Genomic DNA, 5,670 nt, shown 5'->3' with positions numbered 1-5,670 from the left:
ATCATCCTCGATAAATAAGTCACAAACACAGGATGGAAGAAAGATGGCCTCTTCAAAAAATTGTGCTGATAGAATTGTCTGTATACAGAAAACTTAAGTTAGATCCTTATATATCCCCCTGTACCAGAATTGATTCCAAATGGATCGAAGACCTCAATGTAAGTCCAGATACCTTGAGAATGTTACAGGAAGAGTAAGGGGAAACAAGAGTGCTCCTTGGCACAGGTCAAAACTTCCTAAGTAAGTTTGGATAAATGGGATTACATCAAACCAAATCTATCATTTGTCACACTCAAAAGCCATGAAGATAAAAGAGATAGTGTAGCACAGATTTATTAGGGAATAAACCTACAGATGAGAGCTAAACCCTTACCCCTTATCTACCTAGGTTATTTATAGTGGGTTTACATGAATATAAGAGTTTTCTTGTGGAGAATAAGAAGACAATGCTAAAACATAGATAGCATGTGAAATGAGTTGTAGCTGAAAAAAAGGAGGGATTAAGGCGGGGTGGTGGTCTCTTTCAAAGCCTTGGCTTAGTGCCAGATAAGTAAGGTATAGCTGCAGAAAGGAAGAGGGGTACAACAGGAGTGGTTATAAACAAAAGCACCGGTCTGAAGCCTCAAAATAAGGACCAAGTCTGTGTGAACCAAACAGACTCTAACATGAGATTCTTTTTACATGCATTTCACTTAATTTAAGAACCAAAACATTTAAGTCATCTTAACCATACCAGTAATAGCAAAATTTCTTCTGAGTTTTCAATTTCTTTACAGATGAAAATATTTAATTATACATCTATTTTTCTCTGCCTAACATCCTATTCCTTAGGAAGATCTTTTTGTGTAACCCTATGCTCCTGATTAGAAGACTGGAACAAAGGCAATAATGAAAATAGCCAAGGAAAATACTTGAAAAGCATTTTTTAAAAACCGCAGACACTCCTGTTTTCACAGGTTGCAATGAGAATATACATAAAAGTATCAAGTTTTTGTTATCATATAAAAAGCAATAATTAAACTTTAATTAGCAGTGAAGAAGGGAACAGAAAACTTTGTTTTAAGACAGCTTGACTTTGGGTTATACAACATAAGCATAATGGATTTATCTTGTTTTTCTATGTGGTTGACACAATAACAGAGACCAACACCCAAAGGCAGGAAAATACCTAAGCCAAAGCAGACAACATTTGTCTATAAAATAATTGTGAGGGTCTAACTCTTTCAGAGTCAGGATTGCAAAAGGAAAAGTGTATTTGCGTTAGTGTGAACAATAAAAAATATAAAAATCCTTTATTAATATTTTAGATAACTTGACTAGTGGAGAAGAGGAAAGGTATGAAAAAGTTCAAGACTGAGTATTCCCCAAGATCATTCATATTTATCAGCTATAACAACGGAAATAGCCTTGGTTACTCTTAGTATCATGATTGTTTACATTTAGAAGCATTATTTGTTGCTGGGTTATAAGCTGCAAACCCTTGAGTGTTAATAGTCATTTCCTGAGAGAGGAAAGTTGCTGTGTAAACAAACTTAAAATATGAAAGACTTAACATAGTGGAAACTATTTTCTAGCTATATCACAATCTGTAGGTATAGATTTTTTTTCCCATTTTCCAGGGGGGGCCCATTTTTGTTACCTTGTTTTTCACCATCTAGTGATCTTAGAACATCCTATACCATCCTGGGATTCCTGTATTTTTACTGGATTCTCTAATTTGTGTTGGAAAGTTAGGAAGGATAGAAAATTGAGTTTCTGTTTCGGTTTTACCTCATTTTTTATTACTTTAGAAACTATAATTCAAAATGACATAAATTATCTTTATAATATTAGGAGACAGATTTCATTTCCATATTCTTAACATAGCCTTCTACATAATTTTGGTACTTAGATATTATTTAGAATTTTGAGACTTCATTAATGCAAGGCCCTTAGTAGTATATACATCATACATGTGTACAAAGCCAGTGGCAACTTTTTCTTATTTTCAGAAATTAGGATATGTGTTGCCCCTGTAGTTGCATCAGGAAAAGGCTGCAGTTGACTTAGTTTACTAAGCCAAATCTGCTGTAAAAATTTTCTACAAGTTAATTGGCTTGAATAATCCGTATTTATCATTTTACAGTTCTAAAGGATAGAAATCTACAAGAAGCCTCACTAGATTAAAATCGAGCCACCGACAGAGCTAAAATAATTTTCAGATGATTCTAGTGGAAACGGCATTCACTTCCTGTTCCGCTTTCCAGAAACTTTAGAATCTGGATTGTTGTCTTTTCCTTTATGTTCTAATGACGCATCTTTATATCTTTCTGATGGTTCTTACCTAATCATGTCTCTTTTGAACTACAGCTGCGACTTTTAAGTACCCATTTGAGTATACTTTCCCCATCAGATAATTGTTCAAATTTGTGCTCCTTGGGTAATGAAAGGTGATTATTTTACAAACTTGTTTATGTGTGTGTGTATCTATCTATCTATATACACACATACATACATAAATATATATATGTTATATATATATATTACAAAATCTACATTTGAGGGATTAGATATTTGGTGATGATAGACATTTTAGGAAGTTATTTTGCTGAGTACCACAATGAGTATGTAGCATACTTTCTGCTATAAACTGTTATCCTTTCATTAAATTTGAACAACATATTTCTTCTATGAAATATAACTAAAAAAATTCAATTCCTGAAAGCAGTTAATTCTGGTTAAAACATTGTCATGTACTAGAAACCCTAAATCTCAGAGAGCAGCTCCAAAAGCAGTTCTGACACTATCACTTTTTATACATTCTTCTTAAAATCTTCTCTTTTCATGATTGTTATTATTTTGGAATTATGGTTATTATTTATTTGACTTCTATTTTTAAATAATGCACCATCCAATACTGGTTTTCTTTTTCTAACTTTTTGTGTTTAATCTACATGAACTTCTTATTGTAGTTGAGTCATTGTGGAGAGGAAAAGAAAAGATATCTCTGTTTGCATGTCACATTAAAATTGTGCCTTCAAGCTTTTTATTTTAAAATCATCGATTTTTCATTATGTTTAAATTCTGAAAAAATTTAGCCTCTCAACTCACACAATATTAATGCAGTCTTATTTCATGCCTCCCAAAAGCAAACAACAATTTACTACTTATTTTAAAAATGCTTTTAATTTTTAAAATTATTATTTATTTAAAAATATATTTAAAAAAAATTAGCCAAGGTAAATTGTTTCTTAGATATTTAGAGTCATATTCAGTCTTTATTGTGGAAAACAGAAAGGGGAAAATATTGCTTTTATTCTTCCTTGAGCCACTCTGATTTACTTCATCTATTTCTAAAAGAATAAAATTCTAGCTTTGAAGCTTTTGCTTCATATTCACAATGTCACCCTTCCTTTATTAATAGGAGAATTTGGAGAAAGGATGAGAATTCACACTAGAAAATGGAGAAGAGGTAAAGAGAAGGAGAAATTTAGATTTTTTTCTTCCTCATCTCAATCACAAGCTCTGGATAATGATTGTGGATATTAGATACAGTAGTCTAGAGTGATTAAACACATTTATAGAAAAAGATAACCCCACAAGTGATCACATGGAGAATGATTATTTATAAAAATAAAAATATAATAGCATCAAGCAGGAAGTGTTATCTTTTTGATTAGTTATTGTTTTGTAATTGTTAAATTCTGGTGTGCTATAGTCAACTATCTTAAAGGTATGCAAGAATGGTAAGAAACTAACATCTTAATATTATATTCTAATATTAGCTTAATTCTTGCTGTATTATACATATGTTGCTGTATTTGAGTTTTGCCTCAATTTCACATTCTATATTCTTCCAGTACATAAGTTGAAAGAGGCCTCCCTTTGGAAATATGCTATTTTTATAGCTAAGGGAATAGAAGCCTGCTAATAGTCCCAGACGAGGAGATAGAAATATTTCTCTACAAATAGCCTTTGACTACTTCTGGTTCATTATTGTGAGCTGAAGTAAATCACATGACCCAACTTGACTTTGCAGAGTAGAGGTAAATATCACCTACAGAAGCTGATGCAGGACATAGAGTAATATGCCAAAATATGCAACCCTTGAGATAAAGAACAAAATGAAAAGAACGATAATAGAATCAATCATACTTGCCATCACATGTCTCTGCAGGAAGGAAGCTATTATGTACATTTGTTTCTAAAACTACTGATACCTTCAAATCATGTCTTTTATTTTTGGATGTTACAGGAATTAGAGAACTTTTTGATACTAAAACAGCATAAAATCTCAAAGAAAGCTGGAGTAATCATTTCAATACTACATTTTGTTCTGCTAGGAAAAGAAACCATTTAATAGACAATACTTTATACTTTCTTACCTAGTATCTTTTTTCTCCAGAACTGGATTTTTTAATATATGTGAATATCCACCAGAATAAATGTCATTTTACTACATCTTTTGCAGACAGCATAGTCAATTAGATGTAGGTGGGAGTTCATCAGTAGCACTTTTTTAAATTGCAAAAAATTCAGACAGGGAGTGAATATGCATATTTTTCAACCATTATATTCCACATCCTCCTCTTTATTTCCTAAGAAACACACCCAATCAACAAAAAGGCTTAGATATTTGGCTCTTGACCTTGAAAGTGGAAGCAGAATGTTTTGGATGTCTGAGCTGTTAATAGTGTTTTCAATAATAATGTCATATGAAACAGCCCTATGAGTCCTGCAGGTCACACAGTACTTCCTTAGTGATGTGATAGGAATGTCAACCTTACTGGACTTAGTATTGTTGTCCACTTCCTTTTCTACCACCAGGCCCAAATTATAATAAAAAGTAATGGAAAGAAAAAGTAATGCCATTTAAGAAAGTCATTTAGGGTTCTGGGAATTTGGCTTCATGGTACAGTGATTGCTTAGCATGCATGAAACTCTAGGCTCAATTCCTCAGTACCACATAAACAGAAAAAGAAAGACTGGAAGTGGTGCTGTGCCTCAAGTGGTAGAGTGCTAGCCTTGAGCAAAAAAAAAGAAAAGCAAAAGCTCAGGAACATTTCTTTGGGCCTGAGTTCAAGCCCCAGGACTGGCAAAAATGTCACTTAGCTAGTAAATGCCGAATAGAGAATACATACTTGGAATGTATAATTGCTCCTTCCAACTATTACCTAACAGTAGTCCTTAATTCATGTGGGTTGTTTTTTTTTTTACCTATATTAGGATACTGTGTTTTTTTTTGTTTTTTTTTTAAACCCTTTTGTTAACAGGTCACAGCAATTAGTGTCAGGAATGTGCTTAGATATCAGGTGAAGATTAACCCTGGAAATTCAAAGATTCCATGCTTTTGAGTGGTAACTTCTAATCACAATGAGAAGGGTAGTCTAAGTGAGATTTGGAAATCTTTTTTGGTCAGTTATGGCACTAAAAAGGCAGAGGTTAATTAATAGTTTTAATAGAAATGAAGGAATAACTCCAGGTCGAAGAAATAAATGATAATAATAACTAAATTATACCAGAAACTGTTCTAGGGAACTATTTTGGGTTATTGAAGAACTAGTTATCAACTAGGCTTTTTCCTCATTGCCTTTAGCATTCTAAATCACTTAGGCTAGTTCTTAATCTCTGTGTGATAAGTTGTATCTCCTTCTATGTTGTTCTTTCATACCTGATATCCTTTGCTTTCTA

Source organism: Dipodomys spectabilis, unplaced genomic scaffold (genome assembly GCF_019054845.1).
Source record: "Dipodomys spectabilis isolate Male_0828 unplaced genomic scaffold, ASM1905484v1 ptg000481l, whole genome shotgun sequence".
Classification (NCBI taxonomy): Eukaryota; Metazoa; Chordata; class Mammalia; order Rodentia; family Heteromyidae; genus Dipodomys; species Dipodomys spectabilis.
This window is presented reverse-complemented; position numbering follows the sequence as displayed.